The following is a 15616-nucleotide window of genomic DNA, read 5'->3' as shown; positions in this document are numbered from 1 at the left end:
GGATCTTGGGGGATTCATATGTTTTTGAGGGGCAGTCAGGGCTGCCGCTCAGCCTGAAGGGAGACAACTCAGTGTGCAACGGAATGAGGCTCTTTTGAAATGGCTGGGCGTTCGAGGTATAATGTGGGGCCGTGTTATTCCGGAATTCCATTACTATGCTAGAGTTGACAAGCCCCCGGATGTTTTAGTGCTTCATGGTGGGGGTAATGATTTGGGGGTTAGGGCTACCAGAGACTTAGTGAGAAATGTCAAATTTGACATTTTGCGTTTGATGCGTGAATTTCCCAGGTGCATCATTGTGTGGTCGAATATTGTGGCCAGGAGGGTTTGGCGGTTCACCCGCTCCGTTGTTCGTCTTAACAAGGCAAGAATTAGGCTGAACAGGGAGGTAGGTAAGTTTGTGTCTAGGCTCGGGGGCATTGTGGTTTGGCACCGGGAGTTGGAGAATCAGTCTGTCCGATATTGGAGGGATGATGGCATTCATTTGAATGCGGCTGGCACAGATATATGGTCTTTGGGCCTACAGGAAGGAGTGTATAGGGCGCTGCAGGTGTGGAGGGATTTACTTGAATGAGGTGTCACCCAAGCTCAAATGGTGGGTCAGGGGGTCTTTGGGGGTCAGTAAGCAAGTCAATTGTTAAAAAAATTGTGGGGCCCATCTAAGGTGTGGTGCTTTCACTTGGTTAATGGCGGTCCTCCTAGGAGCTAGGTCCCCTGGAGGGGGGAAATGGAAGTATGTGTGGTGTCGCAACGTCTTTGAGCCAGTTGGGGCGCAGCTGAGGACATGGACGATTACAGTTAAAATCGTGCCTAAGGATACCCAAAGACCCCTTCTGGTTAAGCATTGTTAGAATTATATTGTTGAATTTGCACTTATTTGTATGTTTTATTGTTATGTTATTTATTCTTTGGTTAATAAAAGTGGCTGCTGTGCCTGTATTAAACCCATGTCACGCAGTCCTTGTCATTATTCTGTAGTATTAAGGACCCAGGTTTACAAATCCTTTAGTCAAGACCCCCTGCCGTAGGTCATTAAGTAAACTAATAGATGATTATCTATGATTACTACGATTGACTATCTATGATTATTAGAATCTTTACCCTCATACCTTAAAGACACCATACGTCTTCTCACCATCTTAGATAACTTACACGTTACAGAAAACACCATCGTAGCCTCTATAGATGTGGAGGCTTTATACTCGAGCATCCCAAATAATAAAGGACTACAAGTTATTGCATCTTTCATATGAGAGAGAAGCATTGAATGTGAAGGGTATAACTAACTTGTGTTAGACTTGCTTGAGGTCATTTTAACCTATAATATGTTTTTGTTTCATGTCTCCCACTACCTCCAGTTGCAGGGGATTGTGATGGGCACACTTGTGCCCCATTGTATACCAACCTGTACCTGGAGGGGGTGGGAGCCGTCAATCTTCGCTGATGAGAATCTGTCTCAATACCTGTGTCATTGTTTTGTGGTGCAGGTATATAGATGTTATCTTGATCTTGTGGTTTGACAAGGGGGAGGCCTTTAAAGTGATTGTCACTCCCCCCCAAAAAATGATGCTCCTGTCTCTTTAGGCTACAAGCTGTAGTATAGTGCTTTTTCAATTGCCCCTTTCTATCTTCAACAATACCTGGTTGATCCTGCCTGGTCCTGACTTGTGTACCTGAAGCTGATCCTCTCCCTCCTCATAGTAAAGCTGCATTGTCTCACATGGTGTAATATTATTGAGGGAGAGAGCAGCTAGCAGCTCAGCCTTGTATGCTTTCACAAGCTAATGGTTTTTAGCATTTTCAAACACAATATATAGACATACAGCTTCTCTTACATTTGTATATACAAAATGACTGACTGCATGCAGATAATTTGCTTATACACTTTACTATTATTCATATACAAGGTCATGTAAATAGATAATGTAAATATTGATACCAAGCCATAATGATACCAAGCCATAGTGATCCTTTCTGTCTTCCATGTGCCATAGTGATCGTTTCTGTCTTCCATGTGTCATACTGATCCTTCCTGTCTTCCATGTGCCATAGTGATCCTTTCTGTCTTCCATGTGTCATACTGATCCTTCCTATCTTCCATGTGCCATAGTGATCCTTCCTGTCTTCCATGTGCCATACTGATTCTTTCTGTTTTCCATATGTCATACTGATCCTTTCTGTCTTCCATGTGACATACTGATCCTTCCTGTTTTCCATGTGTCATACTGATCCTTCCTGTCTTCCGTAGAGATGGCCTTGCTATTCGCCTGGCGATCAGTTCGCGGCAAATTTTGCTTGTTCGCTACCCGCTAAATTTGCAAACACATGGCGTTGTTCGCGGCGACCATATTAGTTTACATTGGGGAGAACTTTGACCCATGACACAGCCGTCAGGTGGAACGGGACAGCCAATTAATACATTTCAGCACATGGACATGCCCCCTACCCTATAAATATACCTGAGCTGTCGGCCATTTCACATTCTGCTTTTTGTCAGCGTAGGGAGAGGTCTGCTGTGTTTATGAGGGAGAGATTGCCAGACACAAATAGCTCTGTGAAGATCCACAAAAGTCCCTTTCAGGGCTGGTATTTCGGTATAGGTCTACTAGTATCTTTTCAGGTTAGGGGCAGGTATCCAGTCGGTGCTTTAGGGGCAGTTAGAGATCGGCAGCAGTCACACAAATTGCTCTGTTAATGTCCACAAAAGTCCTTTTCAGGGCTGGTATTTCGGTATAGGTCCAGTCTCTTTTCAGGTTAGGGACATGTATCCAGTCTGTGCTTTAGGGGCAGTTAGAGAGATCGGCTGCAGTCACACAAATCGCTCTGTTAATGTCCACAAAAGTCATTTAAAGGGTTGTAATTTTTGGTATAAGTCCGGTCTCTTTTCAGGTTAGCGGCAGGTATCCAGTCTGTGCTTTAGGGGCAGTTAGAGAGATCGGCTACAGTCACACAAATCACTCTGTTAATGTCCACAAAAGTAATTTAAAGGGCTGCAATTTTTGGTATAAGTTCAGTCTCTTTTCAGGTTAGGGGCAGGTATCCAGTCTGTGCTTTAGGGGCAGTTATACTTTTACAAGTGTATTTGTGTCCTGCAACAATATTGCCTCTTTTGCTGAGTTAAGTCTGGTACACACAGTGCCAAACTCACTGGCCAAATTTTTGAACAACTGGTGTGATAGACCAGTGGCCCCTCAATACCACATATTGAAGTGGGGTGATATTTAACAGTATACTTTTCTAAGAGTGTATTTTAGTCCTGCAAAAATTTGGCCCCTCTTGCTGTGTTGACTCTGCTACACACAGTGACAACAGTTACTGGCCAATTTTTGTAGAACTGTTGTAATAAACCTGTGGCCCTCCAATACCACAGATTGAATCGGGGTGTTATCTGAGTATACATTTACAAGTGTATTTGTGTCCTGCAACAAGATTGCCTCTTTTGCTGAGTTAAGTCTGATACACACAGTGCCAAACTCCCTGGCCAATTTTTTTAACAACTGGTGTGATAAACCAGTGGCCCCCCAATACCACATATTAAAGTGGGGTGTTATCTGAGTATACTTTTAAACGTGTATTTGTGTCCTGCAACAATATTGCCTCTTTTGCTGAGTTAAGTCTGGTACACACAGTGCCAAACTCACTGGCCAATTTTTTGAACAACCGGTGTGATAGACCAGTGGCCCCCCCAATACCACATATTGAAGTGGGGTGTTATTTATACTTATACTTTTCTAAGAGTGTATTTTAGTCCTGCAAAAATTTGGCCTCTCTTGCTGTGTTGACTGTGCTACACACAGTGACAACAGTTGCTGGCCAATTATTTGTAGAACTGGTGTGATAAAACTGTGGCCCTCCAATACCACAGATTGAAGTGAGGTGTTATATACCTTTTTCCAGATATACTGCGATTCTCTAGAGAATTTTGTCACATTGTAATTAAAAAACATGACAGGCAGAGTAAGAGGCAGACACTTACACAGGGGTGGTAGGGGTAGGGCAGGAGCAGTAGCCCGGAGCCAAAGTGTGAAGTTTCAGAAGGCGCGTACGATTACGTCAAACGAGGCACCAGACTTGGTTGAGTGGCTCACTCTGCCTTCCTCTTCTGCACCATCCTCATCCTCTCTATCTGCACCCTCTTCACTCTCCGCTGTGTACAACCTCAAAGACACCACCACAAACACCACCACCATCACCACATACCCTCCGCTTGAGTCTCTGGAATTATTTTTCGATCCATCACAAGACATTGCGATGCGCAGCCATTGTTGGAATCATATCAGGAAGAGGAGGTAGCAACAGCCGCCACTCAGCAGTCTGACGACAGTACCCAGATCAGCCCAAGGAGGTTGGTCCCCGCTGTTGCTGCCTACTCCGAGATCTCAATTGTTAGTGGTGGGGAAGGAGACGTGGATGATGACGTGTCTATTTACATCACATGGGTGCCCACAAGAGAGGAAGAGGAGGGGAGTTCAGAGGGAGAGACAGACCAGCAGATAGGGAGGAGAGACAGGCAGAACTTGCATTGCACAAGCGGTACAAAGCAGACTGCAAAGGTATCAGGAGCGAGCCATCAACCATGTAAAGTCACATCTGGCGCTCCCAGGACGACGGCACATGGCTCCACAGTGTGGGCTTTTTTTAATGTGTCCATTGCTGACAACAGTGTTGCCATCTGCAGCCTTTGCAGTCAATGCATAAGTCGCGGTACTCACCTAGGTGAAACCGCCTTAAGAAGGCACCTGAACTCCCTTTCACGGAGCCCAGTGGTAGCAACACCGTCAGAACCCACAAAGCTACACTCCAGGCTCTCACCGTCCAGCCTCTTCTCCTTCTCCTTCTCCTCTCTCCTCACATGTGTCCTCCACTCCACCTTCCATCATGCCGTTGTCACGTTGTTCTGGAAAAAGGCAGGCTTCTGTGGCCCAAATGTTGACGACGGATAACCCTCTTGCCCAACGTTTGACTGCTGGCTTGTCGGAACTGATAGCCCGCCAACTACTGCCATATCAATTGGTGGACTCGGAGGCCTTTCGTAAATTTGTGGCCATTGGAACACCACAATGGAAGGTCCCAGGCAGGAAATATTTCTCGCAGAAGGGCATTCCAGAGCTGTATGGCCATGTTCAGTGACAAGTGAATATATCTCTGGCACACAGTGTTGGTGCCAAGATACATCTGACCACAGACACATGGTCTAGCAAACACGTGCAGGGAAGGTATATCACTTTTACTGCCCACTGGGTGAACCTTCTGACGGCCGTCAAGCATGTAACCCGTGGCACCCGTGTAGATTTGGTTGTACCGCCACGGATTGCATGCAGGCCTGCCTCTTCTTCTCCTCCTCCTCCTCCTCCATCCTCCCTCTCCTCCTCGGCTGACTCCTCCTCTTCCGCTGCTACCGTCTCTTCCGCTGCGCCACCCAAGATCCCCAGAACCTATTCCACATGCCAGGTGAGAAGTTGCCATGCTGTGCTGCCTCTGTTGTGCCTGGAAGCCAAGAGCCACACTGGTCCTGCACACCTTTCAGCTTTGCGTTCACAGGCAGATCAGTGGCTGACACCGCTCAATTTGACAGTTGTAAAGTGGTGTGCGACAACGGTGCCAATCTGCTGAGCGCGCTGAAACAGGGCAAAATAACACACGTGCCATGCATGGCACACGTCCTGAACTTGGTGGTGCAGCGATTTGTTGCCAAATACCCTGGGGTCCAGGACGTCGTGTTGCAGGCCAGGAAAATCTCGGGCCATTTCAGAAGATCTTACACAGCCATGGCTCGCCTTGCTGACATTCAGCGGCGACACAACCTGCTGTCAGGCGTCTTATTTGTGACTTCCCAATGCAATGGAACTCAGCGTTGCATATGCTTGATAGGCTGCTCCAGCAGAAACGTGCAGTTAACGACTACCTGTACGAACTCTGCGGCAGGACAGGTTCTGGGGAGCTTGGGTTTTTTTCACCCTGCCAATGGCTGTTCATGCGGGATGCATGCAGACTTCTGCGGCCATTCGATGAGATCACCAAACTGGTCAGTCACGGCCAGGGCGCCATAAGTGACATCATACCTTACGCCTTCTTTCTGGAGCGTGCATTGCGTCTTGTCATTGATCAATATAGATGTCCCAAAATATGAGAGAAAATAATATCGGCGCAGAAGGACAATATCAAATCGAAAAGCAGCTGCACTCCTCAGGTCAAAATACAATTCCTGTGTAAATAATGTGTGGTACAATAGGCAGCGCTAAAAAAACTAATAACAACATAAATCATTAGGGAGAAAATCAGAGTCCATGCACAAAGCCCGTGATGAGAAGTGAACACACTTTCTGGCAGGATCAACAGGTGCTCTAAGTGTTAGAATCCACCACCGAGTGAAATGGCCTCTCACCTTAGGCTTATTGGATATAAGCATATGACTCAAAAACTCTTATAGCGATCTCCCCTTGGTGGATGGGATGTACTCCTTCTTGTACTTCACCTCCAAGAGACCTCACACTGAACAGAAGCAACACCACAAAGTTCCCAAAGCGGACTATGTTCTGCTCACAGATAGGCTTCAACCAGCAACTCCCCTTGAAACCATGGAATAGGGAAAAACACCGGCCAAGCCCATAGCGTGATACTGATAAACTTTATTCAAAATTAAATTAAAAGACAGCCTCTTACTTGTATAAAAAGGTGAAATCGCATCAAACAATCATGCCGACGGGTCCCGTAGGTACCTCACCGGATCTCCAGACAGCAGTGGGCAACGCCTGTAAGCTCCTCCTTCCCCCCGGACGCGTGTCGTCCCCCAATGGGCGGGGACTTCCTCAGCGGTATGTGAAGGTAGGTCGTAGACGTTGCCCCTTAAATATACCGCCATGTCTGCTGATTGGACCGGAACTCGGGATCCTCTCATTGGATGACCTCCATTGCTAGGGTTACAGAGTACACTTCCGCTCTCTATAGGGCGGAAATGACGATGCCCCATGTTTGGAGACCGCCCTATCGCCGCTCTAGGATTGAATGAGCGGACCGGATCCTATTGAGAGTGGCTTCCTCTTTGTATAAGTACGGAAGACGCCGCCACTCTATCGAGAGAGGGAGCGCCCACGTATCTCGCCAGAGGACCGCCCCTTCCTTCCTAGTCCCAGGAAATGGCCGGAAGTAAACAATACTCGATCGTGCTGATGGGAGTCCATGGTTCCTCCCATATTTGCACAACTGTCAGCATCGTATATATTAAAAATGACACAGAACAGGATGTGACTTTTATTGGTCTAGAAAAAATAATAAAAGCATATGGCTGTATAAATCAAAAGGTAAAATATGTACCATTTGTAAAATGATAAATAAAAAATACTAAAATACGGATACTTGCAGGGGGGAGGGGGGCCTGGCAAAAATGGTGGTATTCCTCCATTTAATTATCAACCTTGCTTCTAAGACAGGTGCAAACACTCTAAGAGACCTCTACCCTATATGTCCCTGTATCCTTAGAGTATTTATCATATTATCATTATAACAATAATTGGATATGTTAAAAAATAAAATATAAAAAATAAAAAGTAAAAACGGAGCCGTAGACGTCCCACTGTTGTCTGGATCACAAAAAGACCTAAATAACATATGTGAATAGATATAAAATCAAAACATTAAAACATTATTATCGGTCGGAAATAAAACAATTGAGGTCGAACTCCACGTTCAGGCCTCGGGGTACCCCCACTTTAGTCTCGTATATCCAAAAGGACTCGCGTTGACTTAACTTTCTGATCAGGTTACCCCCCCTCCAATGTTTGTGAACTCTTTCTATACCCCAAAACTTCAAATTCCTAGGGTCTTTATTATGGAATTTTTTGAAATGTTGGGTCACATGATGGAGTGTTTTTCCTTTCTTAATGCTTCGGACATGTTCAGCAACCCTAATTTGCAGGGCCCTTGATGTCCTACCTACATACTGCAGGCCGCAGTCACATTCTAACATGTATACTACGCCTGTAGTCGAGCACGTGATCAGATCTTTAATTACATAGCTCCTACCTGTTGCATTTGCTATGAACTCCTTCCTTCGTTTTAAATTCCCTTTGGCTGTTCTAAAGTGGGGGTACCCCGAGGCCTGAACGTGGAGTTCGACCTCAATTGTTTTATTTCCGACCGATAATAATGTTTTAATGTTTTGATTTTATATCTATTCACATATGTTATTTAGGTCTTTTTGTGATCCAGACAACAGTGGGACGTCTACGGCTCCGTTTTTACTTTTTATTTTTTATATTTTATTTTTTAACATATCCAATTATTGTTATAATGATAATATGATAAATACTCTAAGGATACAGGGACATATAGGGTAGAGGTCTCTTAGAGTGTTTGCACCTGTCTTAGAAGCAAGGTTGATAATTAAATGGAGGAATACCACCATTTTTGCCAGGCCCCCCTCCCCCCTGCAAGTATCCGTATTTTAGTATTTTTTATTTATCATTTTACAAATGGTACATATTTTACCTTTTGATTTATACAGCCATATGCTTTTATTATTTTTTCTAGACCAATAAAAGTCACATCCTGTTCTGTGTCATTTTTAATATATACGATGCTGACAGTTGTGCAAATATGGGAGGAACCATGGACTCCCATCAGCACGATCGAGTATTGTTTACTTCCGGCCATTTCCTGGGACTAGGAAGGAAGGGGCGGTCCTCTGGCGAGATACGTGGGCGCTCCCTCTCTCGATAGAGTGGCGGCGTCTTCCGTACTTATACAAAGAGGAAGCCACTCTCAATAGGATCCGGTCCGCTCATTCAATCCTAGAGCGGCGATAGGGCGGTCTCCAAACATGGGGCATCGTCATTTCCGCCCTATAGAGAGCGGAAGTGTACTCTGTAACCCTAGCAATGGAGGTCATCCAATGAGAGGATCCCGAGTTCCGGTCCAATCAGCAGACATGGCGGTATATTTAAGGGGCAACGTCTACGACCTACCTTCACATACCGCTGAGGAAGTCCCCGCCCATTGGGGGACGACACGCGTCCGGGGGGAAGGAGGAGCTTACAGGCGTTGCCCACTGCTGTCTGGAGATCCGGTGAGGTACCTACGGGACCCGTCGGCATGATTGTTTGATGCGATTTCACCTTTTTATACAAGTAAGAGGCTGTCTTTTAATTTCATTTTGAATAAAGTTTATCAGTATCACGCTATGGGCTTGGCCGGTGTTTTTCCCTATTCCATGGTTTCAAGGGGAGTTGCTGGTTGAAGCCTATCTGTGAGCAGAACATAGTCCGCTTTGGGAACTTTGTGGTGTTGCTTCTGTTCAGTGTGAGGTCTCTTGGAGGTGAAGTACAAGAAGGAGTACATCCCATCCACCAAGGGGAGATCGCTATAAGAGTTTTTGAGTCATATGCTTATATCCAATAAGCCTAAGGTGAGAGGCCATTTCACTCGGTGGTGGATTCTAACACTTAGAGCACCTGTTGATCCTGCCAGAAAGTGTGTTCACTTCTCATCACGGGCTTTGTGCATGGACTCTGATTTTCTCCCTAATGATTTATGTTGTTATTAGTTTTTTTAGCGCTGCCTATTGTACCACACAATATAGATGTCCTGAACTATTCACCGGCGAACAGTTCCCGGCGAACATCGCTTGTTCACGTTCGCCTCAGCGGGCGAACATATGCAATGTTCGGTCCACCCCCTATACATCATCATTGAGCAAATTTTGACCCTGTACCTCACAGTCAGCAGGCACATTCCAGGAAATCAGCATACCCTCCCTCTCAGACCCTCTTACATCCTATAAAAAAGCAAGGACAGCATCCATCTTAGATTCATTCTGAAGCTGCAGAGTAAGTTAGAGCAGGGAGAGTGCTGCTGCTGCTAAATTAATAGGGAAATCATTAGCTAGGCCAGTGTTCTGTGTCCACTCCTGCTGTAAGGACAGCGTCCTGACAGCAACCCAAAAAGCCCTTTTTAGGGCTGGTATATCAGTCTGCTTTTATTTATTTATTTTCTATATATATACAGACTGTACTGTGTGCACACCACTCATATCGGGTGGCACAGTACCTTGCAGATAAAAAAGTCATTTAATTTTTACCCTTTAATATAATTGCAGTTGCCTGCCAGTGTGTGTCAGGCCCACTGACTGAACTGTGCCCACTGCCAGTGCCCACCACTCATATAGGGTGGCACAGCACCTTGCAGATAAAAAATTAATTTAAATTTTCCTCTGTAATATAATTGCAGTTGCCTGCCTATGAGTGTCAGGTCCACAGACTGTACTGTGCCCACTGCCCACCACTCATATAGGGTGGCACAGCACCCTGCAGATAAAAAAGTCATTTCATTTTTTTTCTGTAATATAATTGCAGTTGCCTGCCAGTGAGTGTCAGGTCCACAGACCGTATTGTGCCCACTGCCCACCACTCATATAGGGTGGCACAGCACCTTGCAGATAAAAAAGTAATTCAATTTTTCCTCTATAATATAATTGCAGTTGCCTGCCAGTGAGTGTCAGGCCCACAGACTGTACTGTGCCCACTGCAAATGGACTGTTTGCGGTGCCTTAAACGGGGAGTTTGGTCTGTCAGAGTTTGGTCTGTCACTGTGAAGCGGGCGTAACCCTTACACTACCTTATCGATACAACATCATACCTGATCGTATTCACACACTGGATGTTTTAAAGCATGTTATTCCAAACAATTTAGGAATGTTAGGTGATTTATGCCCTTTATGGATTAAAATCCGACTCTGCGTCAACTACGTAATTTTCCATGGGAGTTTTGCCATGAATTCCCCTCCGGCATGCCACAGTCCAGGTGTTAGTCCCCTTGAAACAACTTTTCCATTACTATTGTGGCCAGAAAGAGTCCCTGTGGGTTTTAAAATTTGCCTGCCTATTGAAGTCTATGGCGGTTCGCCCAGTTCGCCCGTTCGCGAACATTTGCGGAAGTTTGCGTTCGCGAACATAAAATTTTATGTTCGCAACATCTCTATTGATCAAGTCGTTGAGGAGCAGGAGCAGGAAGATGAGGAATTCGCAATGTTGGATGAATTCCCAGTGGGTGCTACTCCATTGGAGACAAGACAACAGCAGGAGTCTGAAGAGGAGTCAGAGGAGGATGGTGCCAGGGGGAATGAGGAGGAGCAAGAAGAGCATGCTTTAAACCTTTCTGGGATCTCTGGTGTTATCTGTGGATGGGGGGAGGAGAACGAGGATGACATTATCCTGGATCATGAGGTGGAAGCAGGCCACCACGCCGCTTCCAGTTTAGTGCGAATGGGGGCCTTCATGCTCCAGTGTTTTAAGGGGGACCCCCGTATAAAATGCATAAAGGCCAAGGACCAGTACTGGGTGGCAACATACTTAGACCCCCGGTACGAATATAAAATGGCGGAATTGTTACCACAATCACAGAGGGCAATCAGAATGCAGCGCTTCCAGGTCTTGTTGCGGAAAATGCTGCATTCTGCTTTTGCGTGCGCTGGCAGATGAATTTCCAGTCACAGAGAGACAGTTGCGGGTAGCAATCCAACAGCGCCTGCAAGAAGAGGGCTGTTGGAAGATGTCTTGGTCACTTCAGATATGAGATCCTTCTTTCAGCCGAACCATCGACAGCTGTACTCCGGATACAGCATGAGGGAACGCCTAGACCGACAGGTGTCCGACTACATCGGGTTAATGGCCGATGTGGACACACTGAGGAGTGATGAACCCCTGGACTACTGGGTGGGCAGGCTTGACCTCTGGCCGGAGCTTGCACAATTTGCAATGGAAATGTTGGCTTGACCCCCATTCAGTGTCCTGTCCGAAAGGATGTTTAGCGCAGCAGGGGGGATCGTGACCGATAATCGCACTCGCCTAGCTCATGACAGTGTAGACTACCTCACATTTATAAAAATGAATAAGGCATGGATCTCTGAGGAATTCAACACATGTGACCAGTAGACCATGTTTCATTGAAATTCCTCATGCCAGGCCACAAATATCCGTCAAACCGCCATCCACCCACAGCAATTCCAGGTCCTTAGCTTCGTTACATACAGCGGCATATAAGGCATTCCATGTCCATTGAATGGCAAATTTTTGGGGCCTTTCAGGGCCGACAATTATTTTTTCTGTCAATGCCTAATGTACCTCCAGCCATCAAATACACTACGTTCTTTGCTGTCAGTTAAACCCATGTGAGCTAATTTTTGGGGCCTATACAAGCCGACACTTACTTCTGTATCCTGTGAATGCCTAATGTACCTCTAGCCATCAAATACACTACGTTGTTTGCTGTCAGTTAAACCCATGTGGGCTCATTTTTGGGCCTCTACAGGCCGATACTTACTTCTGTATACTGTGAATGCCTAATGTACCTCCAGTCATCAAATACACTACGTTCTTTGCTGTTAGTTAAACCCATGTGGGATAATTTTTGGGGCTTATACAGGCCGACACTTACTTCTGTATACTGTGAATGCCTAATGTAACTCTAGCCATCAAATACACTGCGTTCTTTGCTGTCAGTTAAACCCATGTGGGCTCATTTTTGGGCCTCTACAGGCCGACACTTACTTCTGTATACTGTGAATGCCTAATGTACCTCCAGTCATCAAATACACTACGTTCTTTGCTGTCTGTTAAACCCATGTGGGATAATTTTTGGGGCCTATACAGGCCGACACTTACTTCTGTATACTGTGAATGCCTAATGTAACTCTAGCCATCAAATACACTGCGTTCTTTGCTGTCAGTTAAACCCATGTGGGCTAATTTTTGGGGCCTATACAGGCCGACACTTACTTCTGTATATTGTGAATGCCTAATGTACCTCCAGCCATCAAATACACTACGTTCTTTGCTGTCAGTTAAACCTATGTGGGCTAATTTTTGGGGCCTATACAGGCCGACACTTTCTTCTGTATACTGTGAATGCCTAATGTACCTCCAGCCATCAAATACACTACGTTCTTTGCTGTCAGTAAAACCCATGTGGGCTAATTTTTGGGGCCTATACAGGCTGACACTTACTTCTGTATACCGTGAATGCCTAATGTACCTCCAGCCATCAAATACACTACGTTCTTTGCTGTCTGTTAAACCTATGTGGGCTAATTTTTGGGGCCTTTACTGGCCGACACTTACTTCTGTATACTGTGAATGCCTAATGTAACTCTAGCCATCAAATACACTATGTTCTTTGCTGTCAGTTAAACCCATGTGAGCTACATTTTGGGGTCTATACAGGCCGACACTTACTTCCGTATACTGTGAATGCCTAATGTACCTCCAGCCATCAAATACACTACGTTCTTTTCTGTCAGTTAAACACATGTGAGCTAATTTTTGGGGCCTATACAGGCCGACACTTACTTCTGTATACTGTGAATGCCTAATGTACCTCTAGCCATCAAATACACTACGTTCTTTGCTGTCAGTTAAACCCATGTGGGCTAATTTTTGGGGCCTATACTGGCCGACACTTACTTCTGTATCCTGTGAATGCCTAATGTACCTTCAGCCACAGAATACCACGTTCTTAGCTGCCAGGTAAACCCATATGGGCTAATTTTTGGGGCCTTTTATGGCCGACACTTACTTCTGTATACTGTGAATGCCTAATGTACCTCCAGCCATCAAATACACTACGTTCTTTGCTGTCTGTTAAACCTATGTGGGCTAATTTTTGGGGCCTTTACTGGCCGACACTTACTTCTGTATACTGTGAATGCCTAATGTAACTCTAGCCATCAAATACACTATGTTCTTTACTGTCAGTTAAACCCATGTGAGCTACATTTTGGGGTCTATACAGGCCGACACTTACTTCCGTATACTGTGAATGCCTAATGTACCTTCAGCCACAGTATATTACTTTCTTAGCTGTCAGGTAAAACCATGTGGGCTAATTTTTGGGACCAATACTGGCCGACACTTACTTCTGTATCCTGTGAATGCCTAATGTACCTTCAGCCACAGAATACTACGTTCTTAGCTGTCAGGTAAACGCATGTGGGCTCATTTTTGGGGCCTGGAATGGCCAACACTTACCTCTTTATCCTGTGAATGCCTAATTTTTCAGACTGGAATTGAAAATCAATGGGTCTGTAAAGGTTCCGCCAAATTGTGGATTGGATGCGGACCCATTTTACAGACGTGTGAATGGACCCTATATGTATTAGACATGTATTTACCGACTGCTGTCAGTTCTGGCTGATTTATGAAAAAAAAAATAAACATTAGGGCAACTTTTTCAAGTGCAATACTTCTGTTATGACATTGTCCATGTGCTGGGACTATTTGTGCACAGCTAGTATATCTTTTGTGGCTGCAAATATGACCTAAAGGTTTCTAAAGTTCGCCTCCCATTAAAGTCAATGGGGCCCGCCGCGAACTTGCGGTTCGCGGATTTTTGAGAAAATTCCCGGCTGACGTTCGTGAACCGCCCCGGCCGATGTTCGTCCATCTCTAGTTTTCCATATGCCATAGTGATCCTTTCTGTCTTCCATGTGTCATAGTGATCCTTCCTGTCTTCCATGTGCCATAGCGATCCTTTCTGTCTTCCACGTGCCATAGTGACCCTTCCTGTCTTCCATGTGCCATACTGATCCTTTCTGTCTTCCATGTGTCATACTGATCCTTTCTGTCTTCCATGTGTCATACTGATCCTTTCTGTCTTCCATGTGTCATACTGATCCTTTCTGTCTACCATGTGTCATACTGATCCTTCCTGTCTTCCAGGTGTCAAAGAGTGTTGACAGCCATGTACACCATAGAAAGCATATATCTCTACAGTGAACACATCTACACATTGCTCCCTTCACTAAATGCAGGATTCTACTACAGGCACAGAGGCAATGACTAAGGTTCATGAGCAGGAGGCCTGTTACAAAACTGCCATTTTTGGATTCTGACTGGCAGGCAATTAAAACATGTTTTCTTCAAAGATGATCTCCAAGGCGAAAAGCTAAATGCATGGATGAAATAAATATATGGGAGATGTTTTACCTACCAAAAGATTTGTTTTTCTGTCTATCCAATCCTGAGATTTGCACAGCTCTACCACACAGCACAATCCTGTCTGGCAGGAAAGAAGACCTGTATTTTCTTTGATGCAGTTAATTAATACTGTGACTGGATAGTAAAAGGAGAAACAGCGGACTGAAGAGAATATCTCTACATCACTATGCTCTCTTCTCCTATCAGCCTGGTACTTGTTAACATATGAGCAAAGCAGCACAATTGATTGGTTGATTTGCTACTTCTTTCACCCCTCTCTAGGCAGTTCTGCACATAGATTGCAAGAGGCTGACACAAAAAAAACTTCAGGAACTTACACTGTATTTGTTTAAAATATACAATCAATGGTGTATTAAAAGAGTTGTAATGTCAGGAAGGCGTTTTATCCTATTGCATTCTATGAATTAGGATAAAAAGCCTTCTGTGTGTAGCAGCCCCCCCAGTACTTACCTGTGCCCCCTCTCTGTCCAGTGATGTCCAGGAGTCCCTCGGCCATCCTGGGACTTTCCCTCCATATTGACTTAGATACAACTGGAGCCCCATTGGCTCCAGTGGCTGTCAATCAAAGTCAGTGAGCCAAACGGGAGAGAGAGGGGGTGGGGGACAAATGACAGCTCCGTGTCTGAATG

This window comes from Pelophylax lessonae (genome assembly GCF_965119305.1).
Source record: "Pelophylax lessonae genome assembly, chromosome: 10".
NCBI classification, from domain to species: domain Eukaryota; kingdom Metazoa; phylum Chordata; class Amphibia; order Anura; family Ranidae; genus Pelophylax; species Pelophylax lessonae.
The sequence above is the reverse complement of the archived record's forward strand: the minus strand, read 5'-3'. Positions refer to the sequence as shown.